Genomic DNA, 20,727 nt, shown 5'->3' on the forward strand with positions numbered 1-20,727 from the left:
AGAAACTATGTCTTCTTACTCATTTCAGCTCTAGTTCCTAGCATAATACAGATACATAGGTGGCATTTAAAAATGCCAAGTGGCCTGTGGATGGATGACTAGAAGGAAGAAAGAATGGATAAGTGGATATATAGATGAGTGGTTGGTTTCATATCACAATCTTCTAGAGTTACAGTTAGATGTACAATGACCCAGTGAAATTCCTGTGAGGATCAGAATAAGAGCTCTCCTCTTTTACTTTGATAGCCAGGTTTATAGAGGAGCTTACCAGGGAGTATTAGGGAAAGCCTGCCCTATAGTTCTGTGTTTTCCCAGGTTCAGAACCAACCTGAATAGTGTGAGAAAAGTGAGAATTGAAACCAAAATCACTTCATGGACACCATCCCCAGGCATACCCGTAAAGAGATAATTCAGTCCTGGACTTTCAGGAAAATGCCTAAGTCAGCATTGAAAAACATTTGCGTTGATTTTTTTAAAGCGCTGATATGTAACTATTTTCATTATTACTTCCACTAGCTCCCATTAATTTGCTGAATATGTCATACATTCTTATTTACTTCTCATGACAACCCAATGGCTTCAATATTATTAGTGCTGCCCTTAAGGAGCGTATACCCCAACATGGGAGGAGAAGAGGGTGCACAGACGATGGTCCAATGCAAGCTGTGGAAAAGGCTGAGCAGCAGGAGAAAGCATCACAGGGCTCCTTAAAGGTCCCTGGTTAATGTGGTCAGGGAAGAGTTCCTAAAGGGAATGGTATAGAAACTCATGCTTGAAGACAGGGCAAGGGGTGGCCAGGTGCAGTGGCTCATGCTGTAATCCCAGCACTTTAGGAGGCTGAAGTGGGCGTATCACCCAAGGTCAAGAGTTTGAGACCAGCTTGGCCATGATGGCGAAACCCCATCTCTACTAAAAAGTACAAAAATTAGCTGGGTGTGGTGGTGTATGCCTGTAATCCCAGCTACTCAGGAGGCTGAAGCAGGAGAATCACTTGCACCCAGGAGACGGAGGTTGCAGTGAGCTGAGATTGCGCCATTGCACTCCAGCCTGGGCGACAAGAGCAAAACAGAAAGGAAGGAAGGAAGGAAGGAAGGAAGGAGGGAAGGGGAGGAAAGGGGAGGGAAGGGGAGGGAAGAAGAGTGAAGGGGAGGGAAGGGGAGGGAAGGGGAGGGAAGAAGAGTGAAGGGGAGTGAAGGGGAGGGAAGGGGAGGGAAGGGGAGGGAAGGGGAGGGAAGGGGAGGGAAGGGGAGGGAAGGGGAGTGGAGGGGAGGGAGGGAGGGAGGGAGGAAAAAAGAAAAGAAAAGAAAGAAATTAGGGGTATTTGGGCAATGTACTCCTTTTTTCTTATAAAGGAATGCCTGAGACTGAGTAATTTCTAGGGAAAAGAGGTTTCTTTGGCTCACGGTTCTGAAGGCTGTACAAGCATGGCACCCACAACTACTCAGCTTCTAGTGAGACCTCAGGAAGCTTTTACTCATGGCAGAAAATGAAGAAGGAGCAGGCGTGTCACATGGCAAATTAGGGAGCAAGAGAGAGAGAGGAGGAGGTGCCAGGCTCCTTTAACAACCAGATCTCATGTGAACTAATAAAGCAAGAACTCACTCATTACCAAAAGGGTGGCAGGGATCTGTCCCCACGACCCAAACACCTCCCACTAGGCCACCTCCAACATTGAAGATCACATTTTAACATGAGATTTGGAGGGGACAAATATCCAAACCATATCAGGCAGAATAAGCAGAATGAAGAGAATCAATATAAAACAGAGCATATTAGCCCAGTTTGGATGAAGTATACAAGTGAACATTTTGAGCCAGCTCTTTCTCTCAGTAGCTATGTAACTCTCGCTTTCCTGAGCCAAACTTTTCTCCAAATATCTATATTTATAAAAATAACACCTAGCTCAGGCAGTTGTTATGTGGATTAAATAAGGAAATAACAGAGTGGTGCAGACTCAATAAATACATGTTGTCTTTTGTTAATGGTGTAGTCATAGGAGTTCTCAACCAGGGACAGTCTTCTTCTCCCTTCTCCAAAATTTGTGGACATGTTTATTATTTTATAATGCCCAGAGAGTTCTCCTGGCACTTAGTGGATGGGCTCAGCGTGGCTAAATGCTCTATAATTCCTGGGACATTATGGTTCAACCAATAATATTCCCTCCCAAAGGCCAATATTGTTTGCATTAAGAAACATGGGTAAGAATAATAGAAGAAAAAGCTGGAGACATAAAATGAGACTAGGTTACAGTAAACTTTGAATACAAGGCTACAGAGTTCACTTTGATAGATAAGGAGAAGCCACTGAACTTAAGCAGGAAGTAATAACACCAATGCTTTCAGAAGGCTAATATAACAGGGGCTGGCAGCATAGACTGAAAGTGAGGGAGGCTGGTGGGAATGTTATAAGTTAGCAGGTGCTCACCATTGCCCCTGCATGAAGCACTAGAGGATTGCAGTGAACCGAGATCATGCCACTGCACACCAGTTTGGGAAACAGAGCAAGACTCTGTCTCAAAAAATATACATATAAAATGAAAATTTAAAATAAAGTAAAAAGTCTGTGAGGACAGAGAATATATTCATCTCCTGCACTTTATCTTCATCACCTTCTATGGTATCTGGCACCTAACTAGTATGCAACATTTGCCAAATAAAGATATAGCTGAAGCTATAATTGTGAAAAAAGTTATCTCGAAAATAACTATTTAAAAAAAGATGTGAAAGAAAAGTATATTTCAACAATAAAAAATTATTACTTATTATTATTATTGCTGTTGCTACCATTTGCAGAGTACCTGTTACCTAATCTTCACAACCACACTGCAAGGTTGTAGATCTTATTAACCATAGTTTAAATAGGAGGGAAATTGTACCTCTAAAATTTACACTACTAAAAAAATTCAGGGCTAGCATTTAGCCCCCAACCTTTTGACTCCCTATTCCAAAATCTTTCTAGAACATTAAATTCTCTTCAGTGAGGGAGGGATGAGGAACCCTGACTATTGTGTTGCAACCTAGAAAGAGAGAGAACACATCAAACAGTTACAGAGATAAGTCAGGTGGCTTGGCAGGTTTAGCTTTCTAGGGTTACTTTGGCAAATGAGCAGATCTGCCTGAGAATCTAAACCACCCTATATACAGCCTACATTGAATGTCAACTTAGTTGCTTCATTCAAGGAGCCTTCCCAAGAGAGATCCCAGCTGTTGCTGCTCGCCTTAGCTTGGCCACTATCTTGCCTTAACTTTGTCTGTTCTGTTTCTGATTGAAACTTCTGGCATACAATGGCCTATTACCTGTCTACCTTCTTCAGCAGCCGCCTCTGCTGATGTCACATAAATGCCATGTACCTTTCAACAAAGAAGAAGATGGGTGCCTCATCAACTTAGGCTTTTGCCCATACTTCTAAGGTTCACTATGTGAGACCTCTAGAAAGTTTCCTATTGATTTTAGCTTCTAAAAATCTCTTGAACCTCTGTACTTATCACTTACTCTCCACCGCTACTATTGACAACTCTCCCCTGCACCATTTTAATAGCCCCTGATATGGTTTGGCTATGCCCCACCCAAATCTCATCTTGAATTATAATCCCCATAATCCCTAGGTGTCATAGGAGGGACCCAGTGGAAGGTAATTGAATCATGGGGGCGGCCTCCCCCATCGTGTAATTGTGATAGTGAGTGAGTCATTACAAGATCTGATGGTTTCATAAGCATCTGGCATTTCCTCTGCTTGCTGGCATTCATTCTCTCTCCTGCCATCCTCTGAAGAGGTGCCTTCCACCATGATTGTAAGTTTCCTGAGCTCTCCCCAGCCATGTGGAATTGTGAGTCTTTATACTGTGAGTTATAAAGAAAAACCTCTTTTCTTTATAAATTACCCAGTCTCAAGTATTTCTTCATAACAGCATGAGAATGGACTAATACAACTCCTCATCTGGCTTTCTCTCATCCACACCTATCTCCCTCTCTAATTTATCCTCCACAATATAGCCAGAGCAATTCTTTTTAAATGCTCATATGGTCTTTCTCCCTTTTTTCTTAAAATACCTTAAAAACTTACTTTGGGCTTAACATAAAATCAAAATGTTCAGCACGGTTTCAGATCCAACAAGATCCAGACCTGGCTGAACTCAGGGGACACAGCCTCCCTCACCTTCTGTTCCCTGGGCACATTAGTCTTCCTTCAGGTCCTCACAGATGCTGTGCTCCTCATGCCAGGACCATGGTACACGTTGTCCTGGCTCACTGTGTGCCTGGTTGACTCCTACTCATCCTTTGCATCACAGCTCAAGGGTTACTTCTTCACAAGGTTCTTCCCAATTCTTCAGCCTCAGTCAGGTCTCTCAAGACTCCCAACTTATTTCCCTCATCATACAGATCCCAATCTGTGATTACATAGTTTTGTGTGATTATTTCTAATTAATGTCTAATTCCTCCACTATTATATTATCAGTACCAGTACAGTGCCAGCTGGCACTCAATGAGTATTTGTTGAATGAGTAAATGAATGAGTTTACAATTTCAGAAAATAGAATCTGTTACCTTAGAAGAAAATCCACACTATGTGGAATGCTTCGAAAAGGACATGCAGTTTTGAATGATTTCATAATATTACTTTGTTTTCTACTCCATGAGTAATTTCATGTTAAGTAAAAATATTCTGTGGTTGAAAACTCAATAAATTAGTATGATTTACAATAAGAACAACAAAAATTTAACTTTCTAGTATTGATGAGGTTCTTTTTTGAGTATATAACTTTAAGCTGATTTCTATTTATTAGTAAAAAGATGATATTTTAAAGTGCTTTTCTGCTTATCTAGATTTACAATATTTAAAAATCTTTGCTCTTCAAGTTTCATTTTTTCCTTTAAGGATTTTCAATCCAAAAGTTTAGTAATGAAGCATATATACAGTTCATGAACATGAACATATTTTAAGACTTTTGGGAAACACTCAAAACAAAAGCTATTTTGAGAATTAGGAAATAGCTTGTCTGAATATTGCCAAGTGCATTTGGAATAACCTTTTTGTGGGATGCAATAAAAAAGAAAGACGAAAACTTCAACATTCTCAGTTCAAGGTTACAAGGGAATGTGAACAAAAAGTGTTTCTCATTCTGTTAACACTTGGACACACAGAACATAAAAACAGTGTCTTCTTTCATTTAAAAAAATTTGAAACACACACAGGGAAACTTTGACCTTCTTGCCTTTTAGCTTCTCTGAGAGAGTTCTGCATAGATTTTAACCCCTTTTTCTCCTGTCCAACTTTTTACTGTGTATTTAATGAGCTTTGGATACCTATGCATCCCAATATATCCATAATGAGTTGGCAGTGGGAGAGGAAGAACAGGCCTGCAGATGCTACTTGTATAATGGACAATGCTGTTGTAATGTCAGGACTTCCCTCTCAGCTGCAAACTGAAGGAGAAGGAAAATGTTTCATTCATGACACATTAAACACAAATACCATTTTTATTTGTTTGTTTGATTGTTTTTATTTTTGTAGAGACAGGGTTTCACTATGTTGCCCAAGCTAATCTTGAACTTCTGTTCTAAAGCGATCTTCCAGCCTCAGTTTCCTAAAGTGCTGGGATCACAACTGCAAGCCGCCATGCCCGGCCAAAATACCCTTTTTGAAAATAGAAGGGTGCTGGCAGAGTCAGACCAAACAATTTGTCAGGGCAACAGCAAATTTTTAGGCAAAGATGACTCCAGCTCTTAAGAATTAGGAACCTGGCCAGGCGCGGTGGCTCACGCCTGTAATCCCAGCACTTTGGGAGGCCGAGGCTGGCGGATCATGAGGTCAGGAGATTGAGACCATCCTGGCTAACACGGTGAAACCCCGTCTCTACTAAAAAAGTACAAAAAATTAGCCCGGCGTGGTGGCGGATGCCTACAGTCCCGGCTACTCGGGGGAGGCTGAGGCAGGAGAATGGCGTGAACCCGGGAAGCGGAGCTTGCCGTGAGCCAAGATCGCGCCACTGCACTCCAGCATGGGCAACAGTGCAAGACTCCGTCTCAAAAAAAGAAAAAGAAAAAGAATTAGGAACCTTATTCTGAACATCTGTATCTTAATCAAATGTTTTGCTCCATAATTAAAAACTCAGAGCCTCAGGTACTATTTTGTTCCTATGCAATCTGCCAACTAATGTAATAGTGTTATAAGAATTTTAAATAAGTAGATAAAATAAATTAAGGATTTAAAATAAAATAAAAATGTGTTTCAGGAGTGATTGCAGAGAGAAAGAACGTTACACAGTCTGGACCCCAGACCCAAAGGGAATTTAGAGTTTAAACCAAACATAGTGTGGCTGGCGCCCCTACTGGACAAGTGAGGCACTGCACATGCAGCGGGTTGGGCCTGGGTAATACCTACCTACCTGGAGAAGTAAAAATTCTCACATGCCAGTGGCGTGCGTTTGAAGTCCCAGCTACTCCGGAGGCTGAGACGGAAGGATAGCTTGAGTCTGGGAGATGGAGGCTGAAGTGAGCCGAGAGTCCCCCACTGTGCTCCAGCCTGGGCGACAGAGTGAGACACTGTCTCAAAAAAAAAAAAAAAAAAAAAAAAAAAAGCCAGGACTTGGGCCCTAGAGTCAGAGTATTTCCTAGAACCACAGTGCCAGCATGGAGCAGTAGAACAGAACAGTTGCAGAGGGGAGAACTGAGAGTGAAGAAGAAATCCAAGAATTGTTACTATGTACTGGATTAAAAGGAATTATCCTGTGAAAGCAAAGACTCCCAGCTTGTGTCTGTCTTGGAGCCGACTGGACAGTCTGCCTCTTCTTTGCCTAATGCTTCCCCTTTATAGCATTTGGGCAAACTTTCTCCTGTAAAAATACATCTCAGTTTTTAGAAAAGAACTTTACAGCAAATAATCCAGCTCATTCATTATGACCTAAACCCAGACATGAGGAAAATACATTTATTCAATATGGTACCAAATATTATTAAATGTATTTGTATTAGTCCATTTTCACACTGCTATAAAGAACTTCCCTGACGCTGAGTAATTTTTAAAGGAAAGAGGTTTCATTGACTCACAGTTCTACATGGCTAGGGAGACCTCAGGAAACTTACAATCATGGCAGAAGGGGCAGCCAGCACCTTCTTCGCAAGGTGGCAGGAGAGAGAGAGAAAAGCCCAGGGGAAAGTGCTGTTTATAAAACCACCAGATCTCGTGAGAACTCACTCACTGTCATGAGGACAGCATGTGGGAAACCGCTCCCATGATCTAATCACCTCCTACCACGTGGGGATTATGAGGATTACAATTCGAGATGAGATTTGGGTGGGGGCACGGCCTAAACACATCAGTATTAAATATGCTACTGAATAGAAATAAATAGACTTATTTAGTATACTATTAAATGTGTAAGTCAATACACTTATTCCATGCACTATTAATTTTATAAATTAAAAAATATACTACAGCAAGAGGCTGAAAGCCAAGTAATTTTTTTAGAAAATCTGATGACATTTTACTTATAATTCACAAAGCACAAACATTGTGTATAGCAACAGAAGCAAGCTGTGATAGGACAGAGCTAATGAAAAACCAATGATAATCTCAAATTGCCCAAGAAACTATAGCAACTCATCAAAAATAGAGTATCTTCCCTAATTTTAGCCTTTTTGGAAGTAGCAGTAGGCTAACCTCCTTCAACTGATGAGAAAACCATAGCCCAGCCTCCTGGGATCACAGCTACTTGAGCAGCAAAACAAGGAATAGAACTCCCGTCATTTTAAGGCACCAAAAATCAAGATCTTTACTCAAGATACAGTCTCCATCCTATGAGTTTGCTCCCAGAAATCTCATTTTTCCAAAATCTTTCCCATCTTTGAAAGTGGTCATTAAATCAGCTACTTTTTCAGACTTTTGTAGTACATAGTATATATCTGTTTCTACTTTAATTATGTATTAGTATTTTAATGATTGAATAATTAATTTTCATATGAAATAAATAAGTTAAAATCTGTACTGGTTAAAATAAACTTATGTAATCAATAGACCTGGACATTTTAGTCAGTTAAAAGCAATAGCAATTTATTTCTCACATATGTAGCAGCAGAGGGCTGGTATTCACACTAATGGGCCTCTCTCCTCAACCTGCTGTGTGGCTCTCCTATCTTCTAGTGATGCATTATCACCTGTATCCAGTGGGCAGAAACTGGAGAAGAGCATGGAAAACCCCACAGGTGCACTTATAAAAAGCCTCAGCCAGCCCAGATGTGACACAAGTCACTTTCACTCAAAAGCCAAGGAAGAATGGGAAGTGAAGTCTTAGCATTTGCCTGGCAGTATTCCCTTCACTAAAGCAGAGGAGAGACTGGACTCAGGTAGATAGCTAACAACCACAACCATTCTCTCAAATCCAGTACTTAAGGCTTATGTCTTAGTCAATAAGGTAAAAAGAAAATCAATAAGGTAAAAAGTCAAATCTCAGAAAAATGCTGAGGTTTTTTTCCTTGTACTTACTTAATCCACCCATTATTTATTAAAGGCCTGTGCTGAATGCCATAATAATAAATCCTGGACTTCACACAACTTATATAAATTAGCAAAGAATATAAGACTGTGCAATTAAAGTTACACAAATAAGATTTTTTTAAATCAAAAGCATACTCAGATTGAAATGAACTTTCAGTATCACCCAAAGCACAAAATTACTACTTAAAAGAAAGTAATCAGTCAATAATACACATTCCCTGAACATATGGTTTGCACAAGACACTGTTCTGCAATGCTCTGAGTACACACAAGTATAATATTTGCATCCTATTAGTTCCTCTCTAATTGTGGAACTAATCATTGAAGGCAGTCTACGATTTCTTTTTCAATTTTAAAATCAGCAATGCTGCTGCCACACCTCTGAGGTAAGGTCATTTCCTTGTTATATGTAACCTTGCTCTCTTTTCAGTTTTTAATTCTATTTCGATTATTTTTATTTATAGAGTTCACCTGTCCTGAACACACTACTTCTTCATCAAATATATCAGGTATATATAATCCAGTCTTTATCTCTTCTATCACCATGTCTTGTAGACAAAGCAAGGAATGCCACAGTCTTGATCTAATTACAGCTTAGCCTAATGAGTACACGCTGAGCGGTGTAAGCCCAAATCAACAGGCCACCCACCAAGAGAGTAAAAAGAAGACCCTGAGTCCTCCCACAGAGACCTGGAAGAGCTTCTGATGGAAACAGGAGATAATTGTGTTTTGCCATTGGCAAATGCATATAGCACCTAGCACAGCAATACATATGCTTTAGTGTTTAATATATATTACTGAAAGTGTGATAACGAAAAGAAAAATAGTTGTTTGACAGACATACAGCCCAGTGTCTTCCTCCATACTTTCTCCCCATATTTCTAAAGGAGGAATTCTAGGAAGAAACTAGTGGAGAAAAAATATATAGTCACTTACATTAGGCCACTTATATTTGACTGGGGCTTTTCAAACTAAGATTCAAGGCACATTTAAATTAAAAGGTTGTGAGCCTCTAAGTGGATTTCAAAATATTAAAAAATGTATACCTTTTTTCTACTACCTTGTAATGCTCTAGGCAGTTTTTCACTTCACAGAATTCCTGGTTTGTTTTTAATGTTAAATTTTGCCAATTGGAAGCAAGTAAACACTTGCGGATGTGCTACAGATAAGTGAGTCTCGAATGGGAGCTGATAGAAGAATATCAGAATCTCTGCAGAGATAATGGAGCTAGGAATGTGTAGTTTGGAAAAACTCCCCAAAATGATTCTACAACTCCCCCACCCTCATCCTCATTTAGAATTACTGTTTGAGCTGTTACTTCATAATGAGATCAAACTGCTGTCATAGATGTGGAACACCAAGACAAGTGGCTAGAAACCTTGTACATGAAAACAGCGGCCCACCCAAAGTTTGTCTTTTCCTAGGAAGTTATAGAAAAATGAGGAGGTATCAGAAGAGCAGTCAATAAAAGAAAAATTTCTTTAAAAGACATATGGGTGGGATGAGAACGAATGATTCTTACTTTATCTGTAGAAATTGAATTTTGCTGCAACTAAGAGAGACCTGGAAAATAGTGATTTACACAAATAAAATTTTGTTCTGTCAAGAAAACTGATATTCAGCAGTCCAGGCTGATGCAGTGGCTTCATGAGCTCTTCAGCAACCCAGGCACCTTCCAGGTCTTCTTTGCCAATTCTAGTGCTAGTAACTCCTTCATCTCATCATCCAACATGGCGACCAGAGCTCCAGACATCACGTGTACATCTGAGTTCCAGGAAACCAGACAGAGGGAGAAAAGAAGGGCATGCACGCTCACTTTAAAGAAGACTTCTAAGAAGAACCACCTAAGATTCCCCAACCTAGTCCCAAAGCTCACTTGGCTGCTTTCAAGCCTGGAAAATGTAGTCTTTAAGCTGAAAAATGCTATGACAAAATCAGGTATTTATATTAAAGAAAGGAGAAGGATAATTGGGAGATAACAGTTTCTGCCTTAGAGACCTTTAACAACCTCAGAATCAGTCATAAAATTAAATTTATATGACATACATGTAAATTAGAAATACATATGAATTCGCATTCATTGGAAATCATTTGGAAAAAAGCTAATCCAAAATTTGGGGTTGTATGAGATTTATATCAATCAAATGTCAATGTAAAAGACTGACATAAAGTCGGTCAGGTTAGGATCAATAACCGTATTTTCTCCTTAGCAGTAAGTCTCATTCTTAGTCTCAGACTTTAAATTATTTGTAATTATTTTTTCATATAAATTCAATGATTTACCTTCAACTTTTTCTAAGCATCCAAAACTGACCTGAAGCCCTGATGCTTCAAAGTTAACTTATAGTTCTGTGATTTGTCAAGTATAAAACAGGACTTTCTCCATTGTTTCAGATAAACAATACATTCACGTTTTTTGATAATTAGGTATCTCCTATCTGATTTTCACAACCTAATAATTAGTGGCTGCCCAACACTAAACAATATCTTAAGAATATAAATAGTTCAATAGATGATGGTGAGAAGAGTGATATTAAAGATAATAATTTATAAAGGTAGCATGAAGCCAAATATTAAACAAATAAATAACAAATTTTTAACTGTCTAATATATTTAGGGACTTTAATGAGTGATTAGGTCATCTTTGATATGAACACATCTTAGTTATTGAAATAATACTCAACAAACTCCTTCCTTACTCAATTTGGCTTTGTAAATTTTCATTAGATTTGAAATCCATATGGATGGAACTCGCAAGAAATATGAGTTTAATTGAGGAGTTTCAGTGAAAGAAAATGCTTAAGAAAAAAGAAATGAATTAAATAGAGCAACTTCAGTGTAAAAAACTTCCAGGATCTTGTCCTACACCCTACTCACTTCCATTGACATACCCTAGCCTTTGCCATTACCAATTGCAGCCTTTCTAGAATCTCAATTTTAAGCAGCCCATTCTCTGACCAACAGCTTCTGTTTTTGCAATGTATTCCTTCTACTTCTCCAACTTCACCAATCCATTCACAGTACTGCCTTCTCACTGTCTCTCAGTGCCCCCAGTTCCTCACATCTCCCCTTACCCACCTAAAATTCCATGGTTGTTCACTGTAATTTCTCCCCTGAATACACCCCCAAACACTTCATCCTCCTTTGCCTTGTTGAATTTGCTAGGAAAACCTCCAACCATGGTTATATGCATCTTTCCATCACTCCACACTTACATTACATCCAACTGAACATAGATAGAGAAAAACACACAACTATGCCAAATCTCTAGCAGCTCTTTCCCCATCCTCACTCTCAGTGGATGACCTGGCTTCCATTTTTAATGAAAATAACAGAAGCAATCAGAAGTTCTACAAGCTCTCACCCCACACCCATCTATATCCTCATACTTTCCTTCCCATCCTCTTCCTGTAAACGGACTGTATGTGGTCCTTCATCTCCATTTGTGTACCATATCCCATCTCTTCTGGCCTATTAAATGACATGTCTCCAGCAATTCTCCCTCCCTCTTCTGCCTCATCAACTGTTTTTCCTCTCTTGGATCACTTCATTAGCAAATCAGTAGGTTTTCACTTTACCCATCTTACCAAAAAAAAAGCAAAACACAAACACCTTTTTGCCCCATTTCCTTCCTCAGTATATTAGTCCATTTTCATGCTGTTGATAAAGACTTACCAGAGACTAGGAAGAAAAAGAGATTTTAAGGGACTTATATATATATTTCCACATGGCTAGGGAGGCCTCACAATCGTGTCAGAAGGCAAAGAGGCACAAGTCACGTCTTACATGGATGGCGGCAGGCAAAGAGAGAGCTTGTGCAAAGAAACTCCCATTTTTAAAACCATCAGATCTCATGAGACCCATTCACTATCACAAGAACAGCACGGGAAAGACCTGTCCCCATGAGTCAATCATCTTCCACCAGATCTCTCCCACTGGCTGCCTCCCACAACACATGGGAATTATGGGAGCTACAAGATGAGATTTGGGTGGGGACACAGAGCCAAACTATATCACCCAGCTATCACTCTCTGCTCCATCTTACAGGAAAACTCCTTGAAAGTGTTATCTATATTTGCTGTCTCACTCTTCTCCTGCCATTCCGTCCTGAACCCATTTCATTCAGGCTTTCCTACAGACCACTTTGTCTAAGCTGCTCCTGTCAAGGTCATTGGTGACCTCCACATTGCTGCATCACAAAGTCAATTCTCAGTCTTGACCTCACTTGATGTATCAGTACCATATGACAAGCTTATCATTCTTGAGATACTTTGTTCACTTAGCTTCCAGGATAATATGCTCTCCTAGTCTTCCTCCTCTTTTACTGCTGCTCCTTCTCAGTCTCATTTGTTCATTGTTGGAATACTCCCAACCTCAGTTCCTGGGCTTCTTATACATCTATACACTCCCTTGGTAATTTTGTTCAATCTCAGGCTGAAGACTCTCAAATGTAGATCCTTATCCACGACCTCTCCCTTGAACTCCAGCTCTTTATAGACAACCAGCTACTTGACAGCTCCACTTGGATGTCTAATAAGGCATCTCAAATCTCACTTACCTAAACTGAAACTCCTGGTCTCTCCATACACATCCAACACCTGCTCTTCTAGCAGACATCTCCATCTCAGTTAATGCCAACCCTATCTGTATTGGTCAGGCTCGGCTGGGTTCTGCTGAAGCAATAAACGAACTTAACACTGTACCAGCTTCCAAAAGCAAAGGTTTATTTCTTGCTGCCTATCTTCTGCCTGTCTCCTATAGTTGCCATCCACATCAGCTTTACTCCAGGAGCCAGAATGACAGAATAACCTTTATCTGGAAAATTACTGGATTTGTGGCAAAAGGAAAAATGACACACGAACCAAGTGCTGGCTCTTAAAGCTTCTGACCACTTCTATTGGTCAAGCAAGTCACATGGCTTCCCATTTTCCACAGGGCAGAGGTGTATTGTCCCCTCACGGGAAAGGAGCCTACATGGAGTGAAACTAAAATATTTGGTAAACAGTAAAACAGTCTACCACACTGGTCCCCCAGTTGCTCTGGCTAAAACTCTTGGCTCCTCTCCTGTTTTCAAATCAAATCCATCAATAGATCTACCACCTCTAGGTTTGAGCACCCTGGTCCATATGCCATGTACAGGTTTCTATCTGGTCTTCCTGTTTCTACCCTTTCCCCACTAGCCTATTCTCCAGATAGTGGGCAAAAGTGAACATTTTATATATTTATTTATTTTAGTTATTAAAATGTGAGTTTAATAAATTATCTTCTTTTGGAATTCTACAACATTATTTGATAATTTTTTTCAACTTTTATTTTAGAATCAGGGATATATGTGCAGGTCTAATCATACCTTTGTAACAAAGGTATGATCTGAGGTTTGGAGTACAAATGAATCCGTCATCCATGTACTGAGCATAGTAGACAATAAGTGGTTTTTCAGTTCTTGCCCCTCTTCTTCCCTCCTCCCACTTGTATTCCCCACTATCTATTGTTCCCATCTTTAAGTCCATGAGTACCCAAAATTTAGTTCCTGCTTATAAGTGAGAACATGCAGTATTTGGTTTTCTGTTTCTGTGTTAGTTTGCTTAGGATAATGGTTTCCAGCTGCATCTGTGTTGCCACAAAGGATATGATTTAATTCTTTATGGCTGCATAGTATTCCATGGTGTATATGTACCACATTTTCTTTATTCAGTCCGCCATTGATGGCCACCTGGGTTGATTCCATGTCTTTTCTATTGTGAATACTGCTGCAATGAACATATGGGTGCACATTTCGGTAGAACCTGTGGGTATATATGTACAGTAATCAAATTGCTGGGCCCAATGGTAGTTCAACTCTTAGTTCTTTGAGAAATCTCCAAACTTCTCTCCACAGTGTCTCAACTAATTTACATTCCCACCACAGTGTATAAGTAAGTGTCAAAGTGATCATTTTAAAACACAAGTCAGATTCTGTTGTGCTTCTTCTCAAAAGTGTCAAATGGCTCCCCCTCTCACTCAGGGTAAAAGCCAACATCTCTCCAACAACCTTGTAAATTCTGACATGATCCTTTCATCCATCACCTCCCTGACTCCATTGCTTCTTCTTCATCTCCAGTTCACTCTCTTCCAGCTATGCGGACTGCTCTGCTGTCCTCAAACAGACCAAGTACATTCCAGCCTCAGGACATTTGCACTTGTAATTTCCCCTTCCTGGAACGTACTTCTCCCAGATTTCCATATGGCACATCTCCAATCCTCTTCAGGTATTTGCTCAGATGCCACTTTTTCAGTTTGTCTGTATTTGTCAATCAATTTAAGATTTTACCCCCATCCCTCACCCTGAAACTCCCCCTTCTCTTTCTGTGTTAATTGTTTCCATAGCACTCATCCCTGTGCAATTTTCTGGTGTATTTTTTTTTTTGTCTCTCTATTCCACTAGAATATAAACTCCTTGACTGTATGGACTTTTGTCCATTTTATTCATTATTGTAGCCCTAACATACTTTATCTGGATCAATTGACAATAAACATTTATTTAATGAATAAATTAGTGAATGATTCAAACTATAGAAAGCTTTGAAAAACTCAAACATAGAAAGATGTAACTTAAAGAAACAGAAGAAAATATAGTAAATATTAATAAATATTGTGCATTCACACAAACCCAAGAAGCTTGCTGGGTTATCTGTCCCAAACTAGAGAAAATGGAAAGAATCCGAGTGGGGAAATAACACTAAGGAAAAGCACTAAAAGTGTTACTTCTAAAACTATAATATTAATGACCAAGGCAAAACTCTAAAGTTCCCTGTTTCATTTATTACAAAATGCTTAAATTCCAATTTGAAAGTATATATATTTTAACTATTTATCTCTGCCAAAGCAAAAATGTAGTAGACTATCTCATAAATAGCTGCGCCACTCTAAGTGGTCAATCAAAATTTACTTCACTTCTGATTCCAGACTAAAAAGAAAGCCTTTTGGCTAGATTAATTATCTGCATCCTAGGCTGGTATTGTCTGAGAGCAGGGTTTCTCAACCTCAGCACTATTCACATTTGTGGGCTAAGTAATCCTTGTAGGAGGATACTCTTTGCATTATAGAATGTTGAACAGCATACCTGGCCTCTACCCACTAGATGCCAGTAGCACTTCCCCAGTTGTGACAACAAAAAATGTTTACAGACATTACCAAATATCTTCGGGGTGGAGGAGGGAAAGGGACATAATCATCTTTTCAGAACCACTGCCCTAGAGTATTACAATGCCCATCAAGGCAGCATTCCTGTATGGTTTCAGGTTGTGACCCATAAAATGCTCTGTGGGATTATTAGGAATTATTGCACCAAAGTAGGCAAGCAGATTCTAAAAGTATGATTTGGGGAAATAATGAAAAGGTTCCCCTTGAAATAAAGCACTCCTGATTTTTTTTTCCTTAAAATTACTTTCTCTTGGAAGTGTGGAAAGATGTTGCCTGGAAGGCGTAACTTATTATTAAGGCATATTGGCCATTAATGCTTTAATGATGGCCTAGGAACAGAGCTCAAAACCAAGAGGAAAGACAAAAGAAGTTTTAACAGAGAGAATGAAAGAAAATTCTAGAACATGAGATGGAGGCTCTACAGTGGGTAATCTTATTTCACGAAATACATGAGGTTTCTGGCCTCATGGTAAGAAGGAGAAGATTACTCTCTGAGGGAATATTCTGCATGTCAACAATGTATTTAGAAATGGCTCTGCTAGTAACCTCAACTGAGGAAAAAATAAAACTGAAGTGATCAATTAAAACTAATATGATAGTTTTTAATCAATATAAATAACTAATTTTATTATTTTTATAGTCTGTACTAACATTCAAGTTTAAACGAATTGAAAATGAAATTATTCAAAACTAATAGGAACTCTGACATAAGTACATTAGTCAAATCTGAAATACTTTTGAAAACTTTTAAATGAACTCATCAAGTATCAAAACTTTTAAAAAATATCTTCTTAAGCCTTTTATATCTAAAAAAAAAAACTTTTGTTTCCCTTTTCTGGCAACTGGTAAATTCTCAAACTTATTGTTAAAAAAAGAAATGAGTAAAATAACTGATTATGCCAGAGAGGAGCCCTTCCTCTGAGCAGAACAACCAGCAATGCTGGCTCAATTCTTCTTCTGGAAACCACAAATAAGAGTTATTAGACAGATATTTAAAGCATTTGAAGATTTTAAATAAATCAACTTTTAGCTCTTTATAAAGAAAGTATATTATCAACATCAGAGAAATGCAAATTAAAACCACAATGAGATACCATCTCACACCAGCAAGAATGACGATTATTAAGAAGACAAAAAATAACAGATGTTGGTGAGGATGCAGAGAAAAAGGAACTCTCATACACTGTTGGTGGGAATGTAAATTAATACAACCTCTATGGAAAACAGTATGGAGGTTTCTCAAAGAACTCAAATAGAACTACGATTCAATCCAGCAATCCCACTACTGGGTATCTATCCAAAGGGAAATAAATCAATATATCAAAAAGACACCTGCACTCATATGTCTATTGCAGCACCATTCACAATAACAAAGATAGAGAATCAATCTAAGTGTCCATCAATGGATGAACGGATAAAGGAAATGTGGAATATATACACAATGGAATACTATTCAGCCATTTTAAAAAAGAATGAAATCCTGTCCTCTGCAGCAACGTGGATAGAACTGGAGGTCATTACCTTAAGCTAAACACTCCAGGAGCAGAAACACAAATATCTCATGTTCTCACTCATAAGTGTGTGCTAAAAACAGAAAAAAATGTGTTAACATGGACATAGAGAGTAGAATGATAGATAATAGACCCTTGGAAGGGTGAAGGGGTATGAGGGAGGATGATTTGGAATTAGTTAATAGGCACAATGTACGTTATTTGGGTGATGAATACCCGAAAAGCCCTGACTTGACGGCTACACAATCTACGCATGTAACAAAATTGCATGTGTAGCCCATACACTTGTACAAATTACAAGAAAAAGATATATTATTAAATTATTGATTCTGTATTTCTTTCTCTCCAATGAAGACATTCTAGCATTGAAATATGTATGGTTCCTATAATTTAAATCCATTTTTCAATTCTACGTTGTAACTGGAAGAACTGGTGTAAATAAATCTAAACGCACACATCATTAGAAACTTTATTCCAGTTTCCAGAGTAATTTAAATCTTCTCAACTCCACCTGACTTTGTACTAGAGCTATATTCAGGGAGTAGAATTGATTTGTTTCATTTTTCTATCCTCATACTGAAAAAATACACAAATTAATTACAAGACCAAAAGTAAAAAGTTAATGACATTTTTTAAAACTTCATGTTATCTCTTGAGTCCACAAATTGGATAACTGTTCTCTAAAATTAAATACTAGTCACAATTATATGTACCTTAAAGTACTCTTAGACTAACATCTAAATAGAAATGTATAAGCCAAAAGAATATTTGCCTTCATCTGTTTTAAAAACTCTTAAAATATGCTTTTGTTTAATATATGCCACTTTGATATGTTTACTTTTTTTTTTCTTTGAAATGGAGTCTCGCTTTGTTACCCAGGCTGGAGTGCAGTGGTGCAATCTCACCTCACTGCAACCTCCACCTCCCAGGTTCAAGCAATTCAAGCGCCTCAGCCTCCCAAGTAGCTGGGTTTACAGGTGCATGCCACAATGCCCAGCTAATTTTTTTGTATTTTTGGTAGAGATGGGGCTTCACATGTTGGCCAGGTTGGTCTTAAACTCCTGGCCTCAAGCGATCTGCCAACCTTCACCTCCCAAAGTGCTGGGATTACAGGCGTGAGCCACCGCACCCCAGCCTATGTTTACATTTTATACTATAGTTAGAAATTAGTTTTAAAGGGAGAAAAAATATAGCTCATCCATCAGTAGTGTGAATTAAGGCTTTCAGTTTAAGAAGAAAACTATGAACACAGCCCAAGCTCTCAAGTATCCATTTACAGAGGATCTTCCATTTTTCTGCCAAAGCTGATTTTTTTTTTTTTTTTTTTTTTTTGAGATGGAATCTTGCCCTGTCACCCAGGCTGGAGTGCAGTGGAGCCATCTCGGCTCACTACAAGCTCTGCTTCCTGGGTTCACGCCATTCTCCTGCCTCAGCCTCCCGAGTAGCTGGGACTACAGGCACCCGCCACCACGCCCGGCTAACTTTTTATATTTTTAGTAGAGTTGGGGTTTCACTGTGTTAGCCAGGATGGTCTCGAACTCCTGACCTAATGATCTGCCTGCCTCGGCCTCCCAAAGTGCTGGGATTACAGGCGTGAGCCACTGCGCCCAGTCTCAAAGCTGATTTTTCTAGAAACTGTGTTAAGAAACAGAGCAAAAACAAACATGCAGCAGTTTCCTACCAAATGGCTTACAATGTGCATATTCTTGAGTGATTTTAAAAGTCTCAGCTTTTATTTGGTTGTATTTCCAACTGTTTAGTTAATCTTTATTGACTTGTGCATAACTCTCAGGAATAGGAATGTATCTGGGAATGGAGAGAAGTTTCCTGGTGCACTCAAATGAACTGTTTACTTCTTTTGCTAACTCTCACATCTGGTTAGGGATCTAGAAGTTTCTAAGGACCAAAAGAGTCACCTGGAATACTGTGCCCAGGGGAATGGGTTACGTTGTTTGGGTATGTGTCGTATTTGAATCATAGAAAGAGCTTTCTTTGTTTTATTTTAGTTGATACTAGCCAGTTCTATTGCTTGTCGCTAGCATTAAAAACTAAGAGCCCTGAAAAAGGTACACAACATTCCGTAAGAGAGGAAGAATGAACCAGACCAGCCATGAGATGCGTGGCACAGTGCAAATACAAGTTAAGAGGATGCTGTGACTAGCTGAATACCAGAACCAGTAAGGCAAAGGTAGTTTGGTTGCATGGTGACAACATATTTAAACTCAAAACACTTTAATCTGAATTAGCAATATGCACATCCTTGCCAAGCAAAAGCAAAGCATAAAACAAAAATAAACTTGTGCTGTGTTTCCTATCTCAGATAATATTACAAACTCAAGCCACTTTATCTCCAATTTCTAGCTCCCTAGACCTTCACGGCCATTAGTCAGCATGTGTTGTCTATCATACCTCAAAATGTTTATCAAGTAAATACTTTCCTCGCCATTTTCATTGTCACTGCCTTGTTTTCAGCTTTATCCTTTTTCCAGTCACATATCACGACAGTCTCCACCACGCAACCTATACTCCTGCTTCAATAGACTATTTGCATGTACCAGAAACACCAAGTATTCTCTGGCTGCTCTTTGAGTTGACGCTGTGTTACCTCTATTCATCCTTCAAGATCACCCACACCCCTTAATTCTAGAAGAATTAGCCCTTGTCTTTTTAGCATCCTCCTAGTCCTATATTGTCATAGCATTACCACGTGCATTACAATTAAAAGACGATAATTTGTATCTCTCCTAATACAAAATGACTTCTATTGAGGGCAGGACTTGTCTTATGCAACTTTCTATATTTAGCCCCTTTAACAAAGCTCAGCACCTGATTTTAAAAAATCAATAATTTGTTTAGTTTAAATAATCAACTGACCACAGAACAACTGATTAACCAATAAAGCACTTAAAATTAGCAATTTGAGGTAAATCTATTCATTGATAACTTACATAAGATTTAGTTTGGTTTCAACGTTTTTCACAATCTTTATCCATGCTTCATGATGCCCTCATAGGTATCAATTCATGTTAGAAGAAATCAAGGAAGAAATTACAGTAAAATCTTCATTCTTATCATGTGTGCTTGATAAACCACCACGTTCCTCATCTTAAACAGCAGGTAGTTCCTGGGGTCATGGACCTTACACCATCTCAGCATTCAAATGAGTGTTATTCAAAAAAAAAAAAACACAACTTCACACAACATTTGGACAATGTCAGAAAGAAAAATTGATACTAAGAAAACAGTAAATTCACTTCCTAAATGTTGAACCTGCTCTTAATTTTATATTAACTTTTATTTCACCAAATAGAAGAGTTTTTCATATGCCATATACATTTATATTTTCATCAAGAATAAGAAGCATCATTTGGCTAGAACTGTAATTACATTTTCTTTTCCTCAACATGATAAAAGTGTTGAAGTAGTTTTCCTAAGTGCTGTATAAAACCAGTTAAGAAACCAGTTTCCCACCCGCTTTAGACTTTAAACGATGAGCAGCCAATATGAAGTTCCAAATATATACAAAAATTATTTAAGAAT

At 38.7% G+C, this 20,727-nt stretch overlaps 1 long non-coding RNA gene across 1 annotated transcript in view; it reads left to right on the plus strand.

The window, feature by feature from the left end:
- Nucleotides 1–9,843: 9,843 nt before the first annotated feature.
- LOC104006982 (uncharacterized) overlaps nucleotides 9,844–20,727 on the plus strand; it is a 32,700-nt gene continuing 21,816 nt past the window's right edge. Inside the window, exon 1 of the long non-coding RNA XR_681021.3 lies at nucleotides 9,844–10,432. This is a non-coding gene — a long non-coding RNA (uncharacterized LOC104006982). The remainder of the gene's footprint in view (nucleotides 10,433–20,727) is intronic.

This window comes from Pan troglodytes, chromosome 5 (assembly GCF_028858775.2).
Source record: "Pan troglodytes isolate AG18354 chromosome 5, NHGRI_mPanTro3-v2.0_pri, whole genome shotgun sequence".
Classification (NCBI taxonomy): Eukaryota; Metazoa; Chordata; class Mammalia; order Primates; family Hominidae; genus Pan; species Pan troglodytes.